This window comes from Rhipicephalus sanguineus, chromosome 5 (genome assembly GCF_013339695.2).
Source record: "Rhipicephalus sanguineus isolate Rsan-2018 chromosome 5, BIME_Rsan_1.4, whole genome shotgun sequence".
NCBI classification, from domain to species: Eukaryota; Metazoa; Arthropoda; class Arachnida; order Ixodida; family Ixodidae; genus Rhipicephalus; species Rhipicephalus sanguineus.
The window spans coordinates 199265430-199284120 of record NC_051180.1 but is presented as its reverse complement, the minus strand read 5'-3'; the positions used below and the strand labels follow the sequence as shown (position 1 = coordinate 199284120).

Sequence of the window (18691 nt, the reverse complement as noted above, 5' to 3'; positions counted from 1 at the left end):
CTAGCAGACGACGCGCGAGCGTCTCGAATAAATAGCCGCGAAAGACACATGCCTTCGAAATGGGCTGGTTGCCCAGAACGACAAGTGCGTCATGATTCCAGTTTACAAGTTTTCATTATACTCTAAACAACGCGAATACAGCCGTAAACTGAACCATACAGCAGCTTCAAATGCAGCCACGGCATTCGTTTCCGCTAAAGCCCCTCCATGCGTTTTCCGCCGGCTAGGTTAAGTAGCGCCAACTCGTCCTCCCCCTCTCCCTTTACACCGGCTCCCCGCCTAGCGGAAGCCGAAGTGCCGCCATGATGTTTCTGCTGCTTTTCCGGTTGATGCACCCGACCCATGGCCGCCCATGCCCTCGTGACGCAGAAACACCGAGCGAAAACTCGCTCGGCGGCAGGCAGTTTACGACGAACCTCAAAACAACAACACTTGCGAAATGGAGAATGAAATATTTGCTTTCTCGCGTGTGCACATGCGTGCGAAGAAACAAGATGGAAGGAAAAAGCGGAAGGAAGTGGCTCAAGAACTTCCTTCCGGAAGCTCCGTAACCGGAAGTGGGCGTCGTCGTCGAAACAATAGATGGCGGTACTTAAAAAAGCGGCAGCAGACGCGATGGAGGGGCTTTAGTTTCCGCGAGCGACGACGCGACGGCTGGTCTACTACGGTGGCGGCGCCCTGCGGCGAAAAGCCGCACTAACGCCGTCGGACGGTTCCCATTGCGCTCCGCTCCTTCGCCCAGGCACAGAAAAATAGAGGAGGCGCTGGTGCAGCGCTTGCTCTGGTTGACCGTGCTTGACTCCATCGGTGCTTTCGATGAAGCGTGATGGAAGCAACAGTCCCGTCAGTGAGTGGACTGACGCAAGCACGCGTCAGCATCAGCCCAATTGCGTCCACTCAAGACAAAGCTGCGAAGCGAAGGGCAGCGAACTACCACTCACGGCACATGCATTGATCACGTCTTCACCAATTTCAAGATCCACCGACTGCACCAACATCCCCTCACGGTTCACTTCAGTGACCACAAAACCATCCTCATCAAAGCAAATTGCACACCTCAAGTATTAGACACTGCTAAATAAAGACCTTCGTTAATCGTTTCACCTTCGTCTACAACGTTGATAACACCGTTAATAACGATCCGAGGTCGGTAGCATGCCCAACGAACGACAATGGAACGCGATCGTGCAAGTGCTCCGGCTTCGCATCGCCTCATGGTCCCCTTTAGCGGGAGATGATGTAATTTTTGTGTCCAAGCGTATAATGGGCGTACAAGTGCTGACAAAGCGAGGCCATCGAGCCTCCTAATCCCAGAAAGGATCGTGAGATATGGCGGTCCTCAACCTCTGAAGTCCTGCGTGGTCAACGGGACATTGAATTTTGAAGTGCAGGTGTGTGCTCATCATTATGACCCTACCAAGGTTCCAGGATTAGTTAAATTCTGGTGACCGCGTGGAGAGAGGGAAAAGGGTGGACCTCAATCTGCTCATTTAATCCGGTGCTGGTGCACCGGAGAGCACCGTGCCTGTTCCCTGTGATCTGAATAATGTAAATACTTGTATAGTTTTCTTCCTTCCGTCAACTTATCCTGATGACTGCCCGGCAAGACACCAACTCGTGTTCGCACCGGCCACGCCATCCGATTTCTAACAAAGGCGCAGCAAAATGGCCATATATCTGAAGCCCGTAATTTGTAGTCACTCTTCCAATTTATTAAGATTAGAAACCTGATTATGACAAATGTGTGGAATCACTTTAAGCACAAATTAACAGTACTTATGCTGTGATGGGGTTCTTTTAATAATAGTAACTACTACAAACAAAAGTCAGCCCCCCCCCCTCTCCAGTTTTCTTCAAGCGACCGCCCCTCCTAAAATGAGTAGCTGGATCCGCCCTTGCGCTCATGATACCCTTTAAGTACATTTCCTAAAAAATGGCTCGTGATAATGAATCTTTCTCACCTAGCTCTTTTCGTGGTAACGATATTTATTTATTTATTTATTTATTTATTTATTTATTTATTTATTTATTTATTTATTTATTTATTTATTTATTTATTGTTTGTTTGTTTCCCTTGATACGCTTCAATCAGTTCCCTCTCTCACATTTGATGGCTGCCCTATCAATAATTTGGGTACACGTGCATATATATATATATATATATATATATATATATATATATATATATATATATATATATATATATATATATATATATATATATGTAACTTCGGTTGCCGCAAGGTTATAAGTATTTTAACTTTATAGTCGACGTTTCGATCGGAGACCGATCTTCATAACTTTGGAGCTCATTGCGTACATTGATGCATTTCAGTGGCCTGTTATGTGGAAGCGAGTAATAAAGATTGTTTAAAGAATTGAAGACGTGGGTGAGATTGATTTTCGCAACCGAGGAGTTTTGCATTTCAGTGAGTCTGCAACGATCCCCCGTGCTCTCGCGGCAGCGGCAGCTCTTTCTGCGAACGAGGCCTGGCTCCAACCGATGGACAGCGAAGCCTCGTTTTCGTCGACGGCATGCGAGGCGTCCAATTGCCAAATACTTAGCAATACGTTTTGTTGAACTAGTTGGTTCATGACTTCTGAAGGAAAAAATTGGCCGCGTATCTGCGTGCTTCGCTGCAAATGTCGTCTAAAGACGATAGAAGAGGCGCTGCGTGAGATATGGACGTCATCTGTCAATACGTCGGGAAACATGAGTGCTCTGTTGCGGGCTGGTAGTCCCGGCGCAGCGGCAGGCGAAGACCGGCGGTGACGAACGCGACCGGTGGGGACGCCGGCCAGCCCGCACACGCTGTTTGGCGCGATGCGCTGAAGGAGAAGAAACGTCCGCACTCAACGATTACTCTCCACAAACTCTCTTATTTACACGTCGCCTGGGTAAAAGAGGAATGCCAGAGCGGCACCCGGTGTCATTCGCACAATGCAATACTGAACCGAAACCAAAACACAACATGAGCTTGTGCAGAGGGCACGGAGGAAGACAAGTTTCAGCGCAGTCGCATTTTCAGCGCAGCTTAAGAAGCTAGAGTCTTTAAAATTGCGTATCTATGTATTTTCTATTAAAGGAACACACCACCTAATACTTACCTAATGAAGTTGCGCCTCAGATATGCGTAATATTTACTTTTTGATCGAAAACGTTCACAAGTATGAACAGCCGTACCAGTTCAAGATGGGTGGGCGGTAAGCAAGTGGTTCAACTTTGGCCGAGTGGCTGAGTCGGGCAATACCCGGAAACACTGCCGCTCCGGCGTCCCAAAGAATTACGTCATGATTACGTCACCGACACCATCTTGAATTTTTTGCTTGTTCGGCGGCCTTTTGAAAGGGGCACTAACTGAAGGCGAAATTGGCGCTAGTGTTCATGGAGATTCAAAATTAAAGCAACCAATGGCAGCCTGCCGCCGTGCCGGCAAAGCTGTGCGCCCCGCGCCAGCCGCGGAGGCCGCGCGCGCGCCGCGACGTTAGTTTTGAATTCCTCGAAAGTTCCGTTGTAGCACGAAGCGAGTGTTGAGAGCGGGCACCAGGCTGGCCGTGCAGGCAGGCTATGCTTGGCGGGCACCTGCAAGTCTCCCGTTGTGGTTGGCGGGTCATTGTTCGCTCTTGAGACTTATCGGAGTGGTCGTTACGTCAACCGTGCTCCGTCGCCGCCGTACAGGAGCCCGTCCTAGTCTCTGGCCTTGACATAAAGTTTCGTGATGTTCCGTTACATCAAGCGAGCTTTGGCCGGCGTGTGGAGTTTTTGTGGTGTTTGCGTGTTGTGCGCTCTTGCCGCCGTGGTGGTTAACGGCACGCACCATTCGTACATCATGCAACGGTGCACGGATACTTCAAGACCGGCCGAGTTCCGCAAGATTCTTCGAGGTTCCGAAAAACTAAAGGTGAGCATGCGGCTTGCGTTCGCAGCCACACATTTACGAATTGCAGTTGGACAACACAGTTATTGCTTTTTAATTACGGCTGAATCGTGAAAAGCACGATGTTGCTGTTAATGTCGCTGTTCCTAGAAGGAATGAAATTAAAGCACTTGAGACTCATAGTTTAACTTTTGCGTCTATGACAGAACTGCGTGATGGAAGTGCGTTTTGCATTTTTTTGCCTGTTTATCACTTGCCATCGTTTAAATACGCGTTTCTGAGACTCAATACGCAATTTTAGAATAGCGTACGAAAAGCTTTGCGTTGGCTTTTCGCGCAACTGTGCATGCGTCGTACGCTAACCGCTTGCGGGCTCCCGTAGTGACGGAAATAGCGAGCCGCAAACGCTAACATAGCGTACGCTATTCTAAAACTGCCTAATGTATCGCAGCTTGCACTGAGCCGAGATGACGAAACTACGTTTGCCTCATGCGACTGCGTAATTTGTATCGTTGGAATTAATAGTTTTCAATTGCTTTATTTCAGGACGGAAACCTTTTTGGAGTATTCGAGAAGGCAAGAACTGATGCGTTTGCCCAAGGAGGGGGCTGTAGAATCAGCGCTCTGCGAAGTCTCGATCCGCAACTCCAGTGGACCAGCTTTCTACCCTGCCCCCAGTGCTTCTTCTCGGTGCGTGAATATGCTATGTACTTACGGCTGAAGACTAGTTTGTGTGTTTATATATTGTCTCTGTTATTACCTATGGAAAAACCGCTCTAAGGATTCATGTGTAGGCATGAGACATGTCCTATATGCAGAATTTTACTGTTTGTGTTTATCACAATGAAGTGCTCAGTGTACCCAATATGACGTCCTCCCTTCAGTGGCGTTATATTCAGCTAGGCATTGTATTCGCGGTGAAAGAAAAGCTGCGTATAGGCTTATTTCACCTGGTCGTTGAGTAATACGCTTTTCTTCGAATGTCATGTGCCGCTGCATAAACTGACCATGGCCTGCATCCCGTTGCCACCAGCTAACTTTAAAGTAGTGTTCAAGTACCATATATTGTGTCTTGCTCTTTTTAGCGCAATGTACTACTTACTGTGCTAAATCTTATCTTTTTCATTTTGTTTATCTGGTGAAGGTGTCCAGCATTTCATGTATATTTGTGCAAAATCTGAGCAAATATGTAAGTGGTTGTTATGTGTTTCGTATCATTTCAACGGTTAATAAGTAAATCATTGCAATATTATTTCATATTTACATATTTCGCGCTTCGTTATGTTTTTGTCATGCACTGACATTTCTTTAAACTACATGATTACCTCTCATCAGAGGCTCCTCTGCACTTTGCTCGGTATTGCACCAAATGAAAATCGTGTTTCGTATATGTGTGTACGTCAAAGGGCCTACACTTTTCAATGTGTCCGATTTTTTAATTTCTAAATTTTACAATGAACTTTTGTGTTTAGTCATGCACACACTGTGAATTCTTCCCTTCTGTTCTTCTCCTGAACTTGTATCGTGCCCCATTGCATGCAAATCTTGAGTTTCGGAAACAGAACAATAAAAAGAGGTAACAAATGTTGTAGGTGGATTCATCCTTTATGCTCTAGCACATGCTTGCTGCGGGCAAACGCGAATGCGCGGCCAAGCACAGCAGGCGCGAGCGCACGCGAACAAAAAAAAAAAAAAAATCCCGGCGCGGGGCATAGGAGCGGAGAAAAAGCAAGCGTACAAAATAAAAAACGTCGCGCGGCATGGGAGAGGAGGAAAAGCAAGCGCGCAAAAAAAAAAAGAGAAAGAAAACGGCGTGCGGAAAAGGAGAAAGAGGGGTGGAGGCGAGCGGCTGCGTGTATCCGAAACATATCCCCTAGGATGGCTGGGGCCCATACTGCGCCGCTATTGGCTGGAGATGGTCACGTGACCTACGTGCGCTTCCGGTATTGTTTTGTTTGTTTTTGTTTGTTTTCAATCAACATGGCGGCGCCCACGTTCGCGTTTTGTTTTGCGCTGAAGCCGTGCCCGCCGTAGAGATGACGCTGAAATGTTTGAGCCTTTTGCTGACAAGCGATCGTTTTACGATGGATGAAGTGGTAATCAACATTAATTCGGGAGCGTGTACACGGCGTCGCCCCCTTTGGCGTGCTTTATAACGCGATCGTGTGCTATTTCTCGTGGGGTTGTCCCTCATGTGCTACTGGACCTACTGGATGCCTACGCATGTGGGTATTGATGACAATAAAGACGCCGATCACCTAGCTTCAAGTTGTGCCCACAACGAATGTGACTGCCGAGAAATTTCATGCCTGTTTGACAACGCTCGCCTGTTCATCCGCTGACATCATCTGAAGCAGCACCCTGACCAGCGTGTAGCAAGCGGATTGTTCCCTCCCCGTATTCGTGGTCGTGAATTGCCTCGTCGTGACAGAGCCCTCTTATATAAGTTGGCTCTGTATGAGTGCGTGGGATATTATTCCGTCAAGAACGTGTAGACAGTCCGTCATGTGGGTCATGTGAGACACTAAGCACAATTTTTAGTGTCCCGCATTCGTTATGCAGCGAGCACGTGCTAATTTGTGTTTACGTCTGTGTTATTTGTTTTTTTCTCCGCTTTCTTTCCCCCCTATCTTCATTTCCTCTGTTCCCCCTGCCCGTTCAAGGAGCAGGCAGGCATTGTGCTCCTTTAGGTGGCAGTTGTCAGCCTGTACCCTCTCTGTTTCCTCTGTGCCTTCGTGTTCTCTATGTATTAAAACCTAATAATAATAACAATAACAACTGACACGACGCAAGAAACCCTATAACTTAATTTTGCTGGCGTATGAGTGCATTCTTATTCAGCTACGATGAAAAAAAAAGAGAAAGAAAAGACAGGAGGCACTTTGTGGATATTTGTTCATTCTTCACAACACAGCTCGATGCCGTTAAAATTAAAATTTAGCGCACGCAAATGTAAAAAAAAAGAAACATGCTTCGGGAATTGCGTTTTCTAAATGATAAACTTCCAAGCTTCTGGTAAGTGTAGTACCTCATTTTGAAAAAGGCAGGGAGCAAAGCATACTCTTTTATGTGAACTAATGTAATTTTAATGGGTGCTCTGCTGCATTGAACTACTACTTCAACATGTAATGGGACATGTTATGTACATGTCAGCATGCAATGCATCCATCACAGTGAATTGGACATGCAGAACCAAGTAGTAATGCCAATTGATTGCCCATCAGGGCCCAAATATCGAAACCAAAACAGGACATACATTGAAATGAAGGACGGTTAACAAACTTAACGACATGATCAGAAAAAAAAAGAGCACGAACAGAAGAAAGCAGAAGTCGATTCAAGAAATGATGTACTTGGAGAATATATACCTATATTTTGCAAACTCTCAACGTGGTACATTATAGTAGGAACATGTTTACTGTAAGAAATATGCAAAGACAAAATATACAGCACCCCTAGAACTACCCCCCACCCCCTGCCCTCCAGTAATTACTCCAGTAAATGGATGCACATACCACTTGAATATGAAGTACAGAAATAACGACATATGTCGTGAAATTGGAGCACAGACTCTTCTTTATTAATGTGATGTTCAAGGTTCACTAATGACATTAAAATAGCAAGCAAAATCCCATCTCATCCTTAAAAAGTGTTTGTTTTCCCTTTCCGCTTGTCTAACAGAACAGTGCACTGTTTATTCTGATGTATACATCATTACCTGCCCAACAGCACATATATTTCTTAACGAGAAACCAAATGCCAGCTGGAACCTCTTCAACTTGTAAACCATGCTGCTATTTTTCTGTATATTATCATTTTACACTGACTGCGACTTTCCATTCAATTGTATATTGTGTCTAGTTTTTTATCAGGCTTGCTTATCACATCAGTAAGTAGATTGCTAGTACAATACATTGTTTGCTAAGGCTCAATACTTCGTTAACGATTTGCTGTTTTATTAGCAAAAGTATAATATATAGCAGGTTCTTGATGCAAGCAAAAGTATCTGTGAAAGTGCTTCAATGAACTATTACCGACTCTTCATTCTAAAAAGACAGGGCGTGCAAACACAGACACAAGAAAGAAGTCAGGACACCACAAATGCCGTTTGTGCTTTGTGGTGTCCTGACTCCTTTCTTGTGTCCGTGTTTGCACGCCCTGTCTTTTTAGAATGAAAACGTATCAACTAGCTCAGCTCTCTGTTATTCTAAAATACCGACTCTTGTTACAAAATAGGTGTGTGTTTTCAAAGTAGGTTACAAGTTATATGGACGCTATAGTACTTTTTCTGGGAAAAAGCGTGACAAATTTTGAATGAAATGGACAAGGATGGTTAACAGGTCAAGTAAGCTCTTAATTGAATAAATTATAGGACATTTGGCATTATTTGGCACTAGTGTATTTATTAGACATATATATGAACGGGGGTTTGAAACAGGGCCGTAACTAAGGAGAAGTTGGGGGGGTTCTGACACCCCCCAAAATTTTTTCGTGCTTTAACTTTTCGTGTGACACTAAAATAGTTCCATGCCTTCACAGCGACCATCAGTTGCCGCAGCTAGCCGTTCTACACACGAACACCCTTCGAAAAAAATTCCTGCGTACGGTCCTGGTTTGAAATATGCATTACTCATGTTACGCTTCCTAAAAGGCCCTTGTGTTTTTTATTATGGATAACAAGGCGCTTTATAATTGTCATGACATGACAGGCGTGAAATACAGATTAGGAATGCTTCCATATTTGATGCTTTTATGTTACTTATAATGAATTGGATGAAATTCATTCAGGAAGAGACAAATCGGCATGAGCACTACAATAAGAGAGAGCTGAGCTAGTTCGCATTCATGTTAAAAGACAGGGCGTGCAAACACGGGCACGAGAGAGATATCAAGACACCACAAACGCCGACTAACAACTGAAAGGACACATAGCGGCGGAAAAGAAAGTAAACATAAAAACTTGCCTGCGCAGGCCCAGGCAAGAGGTGATACCTATCGATAACTGTTCAGGATTTTTATTTCTGCTTTATGCAAGTTAATGATGCATGCATCTATCTTGACATTGTTGAGAGTGTAAATGCACGACAAAATTCGATGAATGCGCAGTTTTCTACAGGCACAGGAATGAAGCAACACGTCTGATAGTTCAGGCATGGCGTGTAAATAATAATGGTAGTGCACGCGTGAGCCAGCCGTCAGTTAACGCGCATAAAGAAATTAAATGCCTTAACGGTTATCTCTCATGTGTACCACCACGTGTGCGGACTGATAGGTATCACATCTTGCCTGGGCATGCGCAGATAAGTTTCGTGTCTAGGTACTTTCTTTTCGGCCACTGTGTGCCTTTTCAGTTGTTTTAGGCGGTGATTGCAATGTCTTCTCTCGTGTGTCTATGTTTGCACGTCACGTCTTTCAACTAGAGCACTACCTTGTGGTAGAGGTTCTAATCTGCACATCTTCAGTTCGATTCAAGCACTTTGTTATATCTGCATTAGTTCATTGCCAAAATACTGTTAGTCCTTTTTTCTCATGACATATGGAAGCATCTCTTATGAAACATTTGCAGAGAATTACAAGGAATCCACGACTTTCTACCTTTCTTGGAAGCCCTTACCATGTGAAATGTAAAGCATTATACTAAGCATATTTTAATAAAGGAACAAAGCTCTCATAAGCCTCATTTGTATTTGTACTGCTAGATTCACATACAGAATGAATTTACTCAAGGAATCTTGTAACTAAGTTGTCCCATGTCTCATTTTAGATTGGGCCACAGACACTACTTACTTTTCAGTGACTCCAAGGTCAGATAGTGTATTTTCAATTGCAGACCCATGTACTGTGTCCTTTCGTAAACCCTGTGCTCTAATTACAAAAGTATATCTCCTGTGGTTGCTAAATAGCTATGACATTTTCATGGGTGGGACCAGTCCATCTGGTAGTTAGTATCCTGGCTGTGAATAATGGTGGGTGTTGGGGAAGCAACATAAATGAGTCACAAAACAAATTAGACTTTGAAGAACTTTATTTGCTGTAAGCGCACGACAACTGCATTTATTCTAGTAGAGTGTGTGTGATCTCATCATTTATTGCAATAGTGGGAACAATGTCAGAAAATACTCGGGGGGCCTTGGGGTCACATCACTGTATGTTCTGCAATATGGTGTTGAATGGAGTTTCCAGTGCAGTCTTCTGGCTCTCTGCTGAAAGTAAAAATAGGAGCAAGACAAAGGAAATTAAAAAAAACTGCGTACAGCAGACTGCAGGGTCGTTCTATGCTTTCCCAGTACCAAAAACTTTCTAAGGTCTTCCTCTTCAAACATTTTTACACAAAAGCAAAATTATTAGGTCGTGAGAGCAATTGTTGAGCACCGTAAATAGACGGGAACATGGTGGCCGGCAATGCTTATTCAACCTGTACACATCCCAGTGAAGGCAACAGTTCCACCATCGGTGACGTGTGCGGCTTTAGTTATAGCAGACATGAGTACTTTTTTGAGTCGGCGACAGAGAGAGCACTCATTATGGACACCTGAGCTCCAGTATCGACTAATGCCGTGAAAGAAATACTGACAACATGCACTTCTATTAGGTTCTTGTTCGTAGGGAGTGTCAACAGAGGATTGGGATCAGTCGAAAATGATGCAGCACTACCTCTAGGAGCTGCATGATCTCGTTTTCCGTCCGAGATGATACTTAGTTGGTCAGCATGGAATAGCGGCGTGGTTGGGGTGACGGTGAACGAGCAGTAGGGCGGCTGTTAGCAAAGTACGTACGGCTGGGCGAACACCAACGAGGGTCTGCATATGTATTAAATTGAGTTAATGGTGATGAGCAAGTAAATTGCAGCAATAATGTTCGTACCTACCCGTCATTTGTGCTACAACTTTGCCCATTGTGACGACCTTGAGCAGCAAAGACATGAACACAGTGCTTGCCGCCATCTCATGCAACCTGGAAGGTTGTATGAGAGTTTGTTGTACTGACCCAGACCGCAACACTGGAAGGGGGAGGTGGAAGCTGAAGTTGCTATGTATCATGAGTAAGCAGTGTAGAAATTTGGGCTAGTTGGTGAGCGTTCATCTTGGTTGAATTGACTGTTGGGGCAGGAGACTAAGAAGGAAGTGAGACAAACAAGCACAGACTTACAAGTTTTTGTGTGACTCCAGTCTTTTATGTGAGGACTGACTGTATTAACTACAGTAAGAAGTATGCACATGTGATTAAAACATGGTGTTCGAGTTCGGTAATTTTAGAAAAAATTTGATTTTGATATCTATTTCTTCTGACTTCTAACGGATTTATGCAGGTCACTGAAGTTTTAATATCATACAATGGACAGAATTTATAAACAATGTCAGCCCACTGCAGTGGGCGGCGGGATTTTGCTGGGATAGCACGGTGAAATACAATACAAATACTTTTCAGCTAAAGTGCAAGTTAAGAAAACCTGTTTAAATAAAATGCGAAACCTTTCATTCTAGCAAATTTCATGTTGCTCATTGTTTGAATTTACAATATACCAATTATTTATTAACTGCAAAAGAACCAAAAGCCTAACGAGTCTGGCCATAAAGTGCGACAGCATGTACTTCTCCACTTAACTCGAATGCCTAGGCTGCATTGAAAGCACAGGCGTCATCACAAGGCTGGTTCTTTGTGATAGTAAACAGTATATGAGTGGAAAACTTATGCATCTTGAAGCATCAGGGGAAGCCTTTCTGATTAGCAAATGAGATGTGTATCACAAGGAAATGTTGGGCAGCCTGATGTCATGGATATATAGAAATCTAGGGCTGTCAGCAGAAAGTCGAGATGCTGTGGGTTAATTTCACCTTTTGGGACATCATAGACAAGTATACATGCATGTGTGCATACATTTATTTTGTTAAACATGGTAAACTACTCGTGTTTAGCGACAAAATGTGTGTTAGAAAATGCGTGACTGGCAACTGCTCCGAAAGGCTGCTTTCCTGCTCGAAAGTGAGGTTTTAGTTGCTCCAGAAGCTGCGGAAAATTGGTTACAATTGATCACATCCCTAAGTACACATTAGACCACGCCATTTGAAAGGACCTCGTGCTGGGCATGTCCCTGTTGGTAATTTCATTTTTAATGACAAGCAATAAAAAGAATTATTTTATACTGCAGATCCTGCCTAATCTTTTTGAAATTTTAGTCCCTAGCCTACTGAAATCCAGAGTTATAATGGTTGACATAGATAGTAGGAATAGATCAACAGAACTAGGAGCAGATAAGAAACAGTGCTTTCCAACAGTACAGAAGTGGCAAACGTGGGCCTTTCATCCAATGAAGGTCAGCGAATATCGGCACAAAACATGTTCATTCGCAGTAGTACCCATATTTCAAAGGATCTGCCTGCCGAGGTGTCTCAATGCCGAATTAGTTAGTTTTTCTTGAGTGCATTCGATTGTTCCCGTTAATAGTTTTCGCGGCCTTCCTTACACTTGTCATACACCTTTGATATGCGGTAATTCTTTTTTGTTTGTTTTAAGTAGCTGCGTTTTTTTACTCCTTACTTGTCATACGCGACGACATTAAGATGCTGTGTATGTGATTTTTTCAGATACAATCTCGTACTGCTTGCTGTGATTTCTCCTCTCATATCTCTTTTTCTTGTTTCTGATCAACTAGGTGTGTAATAGTATTCTTTGCTTGCTTTTGATAAACTAGCTATGCCATTTAACATTTACTTTGTCGTGTGCAGTGCAGAGTGCTGTCACATGCAGCAGTAAGGTTCCGTACACGACAATTTCTCTTATGTATTCTCATGTTGTTTCATTTATTCTTGCATCGTTTTATATTCACTCCTGCCCAAGACCGACAGTACGTACGAGATAACTAAAACAAACAAACAAATAAATCAGATTTTCACGTTCAAATCTGTGCTTACCAAGCTGTATTGTATGCCTAGTGCTACCTCCAAGGCAAGACTGATGTTCAAAAACATTTTCTTGGGGGAGTTGATGCTTGCTGAACAACATGATACCACGCAGAAAATTACTAGAACGATTAAGACTAACTCTAAGCTGCAGACAGACCATAAAGAAAGCTACATCGGGTGGACCATGCATTTGCATCAACCGGACGAGGGAACACACTATTTAAGAAAAGGGTAAGAGCACGTCTTTCTGTGAATGGTGTTCTGGTGCAATTTTATGGCATCTCTTCAAGGTATTAGAACACACAGTTTGTTCCAAAATTTAACACCGCTTCACGTATTGTGGTGTTCTAATCCTGCTTCAAGTAAAAGATCTTCAGCCTTGTCGTCTAACATAGTATTTTAAATAGGGTCCCGAAAGTGTCCTTTCAATGTGGTCATGACATTATGTCTTGGATAACATGGATAACATGCACTGTGAAGTACTCTTCTCTCACAGTCATTTCTTTCAAAACATGTCACAGTCTAGGAAAGCTTCCTGCAGTTAATGCTTGTTTGTGGGCTAGTTGGTTTTGAAGCACAGCGAAATGATAAACGGCGCGAAATGGCACAGACAGAAGGAGACAGACGTGTGCACTGACTCGCAAATTATTTCATTTTCAGAAGTGCATGAAATATAGAGCGTTTCTTTTTTTTTTATGAGTGCACATGTCTGTCTCCTTTTGTCTTTGTCTTTTCATACTGTCTGTCATTTCACTATGCTTCCTCGCAGTTCTTTTTTTCATGCAAAACATATTTGCAGTTCATTTCTCATATCTGTATCAGCAGCACTCATGTGTAATATGTTCAGTGACAGTAATAAAAGGAATGTGTACAATATTTCTAATAACTGTGTCTGCAAATATCATGCGTGTCTGTACTGTCCAATTATGTTTTTGAATTCAATAACCAACTTTTGTTTCACAATAATACACTTTTTTTCCTCAATATTCATGTTGCATGGGCAACAGTGGACACTACTACTTGCACTGCATGTCTGATTCAACATGACAGAGATATGCATTGAAGCTGGCATGTACCGTTTGCTGCTTCTTATTTCAATTTTTCAAAACAGCACAAATCTTTTTTGGACGTTAGTTTAACCATCAGTCTATGAGAAGGAGAACTGCGCTCCCTACTTTTAATGTGATAGAGTGATCAAAGGCTTTGAAATTTTACGGATTGGCGAAGAGATAATCGGACAGGCTAAGTTACTATTTTCGAAAGACGATTTATCTTCACCGTGTATTTTTTACTGCTAAATGTTGACAGCATCCCACTAGTCTGTGTTAAAAAAAGGGGGGGGGGGAGAGAGCACCCGCTATGCGCATCTCAGTGTCCTTCGTAAATGAGTATACTTGTATCTAGAGAACGCCAAGGCTCCAACCGCTACTATGCGTTTCATAAGCAGTGGTACTATACAGCGCGAAAGCTGGAAGGCGGTGCATCGCGTCATAAGAAAAAGATGACAAAGGACTCTTGGGTGAACGTGCGGTATAGCAAGAAGCAGCACCCCGTCACAAAAGACTGCAACTTTGAAACACATGTAGATTACGCGCGGAACAGAAGACCGCAGCGTAAATACCACAGGTAAGACAACTACTTACCTTAAAACAGCTAACATCCGAAGGCGTACAAGTGCCGCGTCTTCCACGCCCGCCGACAGCGGACATAAACGCCGCCGTCCCAAAAGCCCAAACATATCGGCGTCATCTCTACGGCGGGCGCGGCTTCGCTTATGGACGCCGCCATGTTGGCGTAAAACAAACAAAAACAAAAAAAAAATCCCGGAAGTGCGTGTAGGTCACGTGACCATCTCCGGCCAATAGCGGCGCAGTATGGGTCCCAGCCATCCTAGGGGATATGTTTCGGATACACGCCGAGCGGCTGTTGTTACTGTTGCCCTGACGACGTAAGCAACGTAATCGCTACGTCATCGCCCTTTGAGCTTGGCGGCCTTCTGCAAGGGGCGTAACTCAATAGCGCTCTCGGCGCTGTCGGCGCTTGCGTCGGCGGAGCGTTTGAATTTCGCGTCCTATGGGAGGTATACGAAGAAACCGACCCTTGAGTCGGGTGACGTGCCGACAAACAGAAAGACAGACAGAAAGACAGACCGAAATTTCTGCGTTTAAGTTCCCCAAGAAAGACTATCGTCTTTAAAAATTGTAGCGCAGAGCAACACACGGACAGACAGAGAGGACGGGACTGGCGCTATGGATAGCGCCAGTCCCGTCCTCTCTGTCTCTCCGTGTGTTGCTCTGCGCTACAATTTTTTTGCCAAATACTGTTTATGTACATGCGTATTTTATTTTTGCGCTTTTATTTATGGCGATTTCTTTTTGGAGGACCCGATCACAGGCATGGCGCCTCTGATCGAGTTCTCCAAAAAGAGAGTCGCGGCAGAGCAGTGAGAGCAGGGCCATGCCCGTGGCACGCATCCGAAGGGCAGGTGAGGAGGAGAAATGTACCATGTGATCAAAACCATAGAAGCTCCGTAGTTCTCTGCGGGAGCACACGTGTGAAATCCGACGCGGAATCGCTGCGAAGCTCGCTCGTACAAACGATTCGTCAGCATCACTGTGGTAAAACTACACCTGTCTGCATGCTGTTATTACCACCGCGCTCACCGGCAGAAGCAAAATAAAAACGAATGAGGATGACATCACGATGAATAGCTCTCGACAAATCCCGACCGGACTGCGTTTGTGACCACTACGAGAAACGTGACGGGGCGTAAGTACATATCCTTCAGTCTTTATTTTCCTACTTGTTAAAGCTGAGTTCACAGTAAGAATGGTATGAATGTGATCGTAATTTGCCACTACAGTTCTACTTTCTGCATCTCTTTAGTGCTATTGTACACGAGGCCCACCACTGGAGACACGGGCGCTGTAGTCCTGTGACGTGCTAACTTGGATCACGTAATGCCACCTTGCTTCACGGAACCTTGCTCTGACGACAGGAAGCCGGCGGCCCGAGCGCGTTTTGTTTAAGGTTCCCACTTCAATCAGCCTCATTTCACAACCAGTTCATGTGCACTGGCGTCTAGAAACAACAAGAGCTTGGAAAGCGTGACCAATGTTTTCGGCGGCATGGTGCTCTGGTGCTGTGCGCATAGGTCGGCAAAAAAATTGGAGCTCACTCAAGAAATATATATTGCTCTGAGGACAGAGCGCCAGCCTATACCTCCTCGAGAACCATTTAAGGACGGAATTCAGATATGTTGAACCAGACGAAAACAGACAAAACACTGACAACCAGAGTATCAGAAATCACAGGCTTCCAGAAGATTTTGTATCGTTTAGGAAGAGCACCGTTTAACTTATAAAAGGAGTTTCTAGCCTCAAGGGTGGCACCAGGGGAAGAGAAGGCGAGGGAGGGTGTTACCTCGAGTGTGGGGCATGCCCCCACTGGTTTTGAACCTGTGGAAGCGACGGCCCCCACCGGAGCCCCTGAAAGACCCCCCCCAAATTCACACACACACATGAACCAGCGGCGGACGAGAAAACCTGGGCCTGCTAACAGCGTCCGCAAAGTGGAAATGACGCGCAGTGTGGTCGCGTCGAGGCGCACTCTCCGCATTGTTTACGTTGATGTGCCCGCGCTTTCCTTCGCTGCGCGTGCTCACGGCGACCAGTTTTCGACGGCGGCAGGTCGCCTGCTTGCGGAACAGCGATGCAAAGATTGCAATGCGGATTCAAGAAGATTGCCGACGCCGACAGCTTTTTTCGTGGCGGCAACCTCAAGAAATGGGAGCGTCTGCTTCCACATGTGTACGGCATTCAACAAATTGTCGACAGTGATGTCGACAGTGAAAGCCAACTGCGTGTCGCTGGTGTCCGACAAGATCGTTTACGACGTCGAGTTAGAGGTATACACCGAATTGAGTTATTTCACCACGTTTATTTTATTTAAGATGGAGTCGCAAAGGGGTCATGCTTTGCAGGCACGGTGACGATTGCCGTTGGTTTCGTTGGCTGCGCGCGCACACACGGCTCCTCTCATTTTGGGCTCACGCCTTTGTGGCTAAATGTCTTGGCGGGAGCATTAGTAAATTACACGTTTGTTTCTTTCCTGTCGTACTCCCGAAAGCGCAGAACTGTCAGTGATCAACGGCAGGCGTTATTGATGTGTTTCCTTTGCGAAGCTTGCTTGCTTTTGTGTTGAATGAGTGTCACCGTGTCACTGCGAGGTTTCATGTGCCGAGCGAGTTTACTGATTGAAAGTGCGGTCTCTTGGCAATGTATATCTTCGGCGCTGGTCTCCGACTGGAAGATCATCAACTCCCGTTCGCTTGTGCAATAAATAAGTATTTTTTGTAGTTCTGCTGCACGATTTATAGCTTTTACGCTTGACTACTGGGGCATACCTCGTTTCGAACGAGCGAGAGGTGGTGTTCCGGCACCTCCATATTTGCGTGCCTGTGTTTATATATAAACTGTTTAGAGAGCAGAGTTAAATACCCTGCATGGTTACTTTACGTCTACGTCTCTCTGCTTTAGGTGTATTAACGAAACGAAATTTAGTTGTAGACTTACGGGCAACGGCGTGTATCTATAAATAATAGCTGCCTTTATAGCGCAGTTTGATCAGCTGTGCTTGGTCACAAGATTAAATAGAGCAGTAAACAGTGTTCTCCGGATAATATGCTTTTTTTCACTTACAAGCGTAAGCTACATCAGCAATACTTACGTTTTTTCTGCCCTTGGTACGCATGGTTACAAAGCGAAATTGCAGAAGGATTGGTAGGTGGGCGAGTTGGTACAGATTATGAAAACCTGGCAGACACTGAAGAAGGTGGTCTCAAACAAGTGCGTCCTGCTCTTTCCGAGGCTGATCACGCTGTCAAGTTTATATCTCATAATGAACAAGGCGAAAATTCAACGTTTGCTTGATGTGCGATTTTCTTACATCATTGTAGACTATCAGGAGCTATCTTTTAGCACAGTTCAGCTGACCTGGCAGGTGCATGTTTTGGTCGAGCTTAAGCGTAAAGGGTCCCTGTGCTGTAATTTCTGCTAGATTACCAAATGCGCTTTCTCATATAAAACAAAGCCCCCTTTTGAAGCAGCAATACAGCCAAGCGCATAGCTTCTGAACATGCATGCATACTGACTGCATTTTAAGACGTTTGATGTGCCGAGCACAATAACTTACATTTCCCTACTGCAACCACTCGCACTAACCATTGATGTGTATCACATCAATAGGATTTTACCTTTTGTGGCAGACTGTTGCATGCCCATGCTAATTTGTGTAGCAGTACGGTGCTGCCAGCAATGCGGTGCTACCACCAAAAATAGATCGAATATTTGTTCACTCTCAAAGGAACCTGTGTCTGGGCACAGGTCAGCAGAAAGTTGATACTCAATGATTAATAATTTTGCAGGCTATATATGTACTCACCCGAACTTGTCTGCACTCTTTCACGTCGCAATTCTCTCAATCTTGCCAATGCTCACCCACATTTACCAATTTTCTTTTTCACTGACCAGCCCCCAATCATCCCTACACGTCTGTTACCACTCACCAACACTTGTTAACACGCTCATGTGCACTCTTCGTCACTCACTAAAGGTCCGTTACACTTATTGTAAAGTTATTGTGGGGTAACTATGAGTCACTGTATTTGTGTGTATGGATGACGTATTTTTGAGGCATGCATATGTTTCTTTTGTATAGGCTGGGGAGGAAAGAGATAATGTTCTAAAACCAGCTGACAATAGCGTAATAGTGCTGCTTAAAACTTCACGCAACCAGACAACTAAACTGCCACTGTTTCTTCACCTGTGCCCTGCGAAACGCCAGCTACATACACTCTTATTCAAGTCCCGTATAACGTCCAGCACACAAACGGCCCATTTTTATTCCACC

At 44.5% G+C, this 18691-nt stretch overlaps 1 long non-coding RNA gene across 1 annotated transcript; it reads right to left on the bottom strand.

The window, feature by feature from the left end:
- Positions 1–9932: 9932 nt before the first annotated feature.
- LOC125758514 (uncharacterized) lies at positions 9933–14592 on the bottom strand. The gene is made up of 4 exons (XR_007416148.1): positions 14425–14592; positions 10747–10832; positions 10533–10678; positions 9933–10081 (listed from the first exon to the last, which is right to left on the bottom strand). It is a non-coding gene; the product is annotated as an uncharacterized LOC125758514 (long non-coding RNA).
- Positions 14593–18691: the final 4099 nt, after the last annotated feature.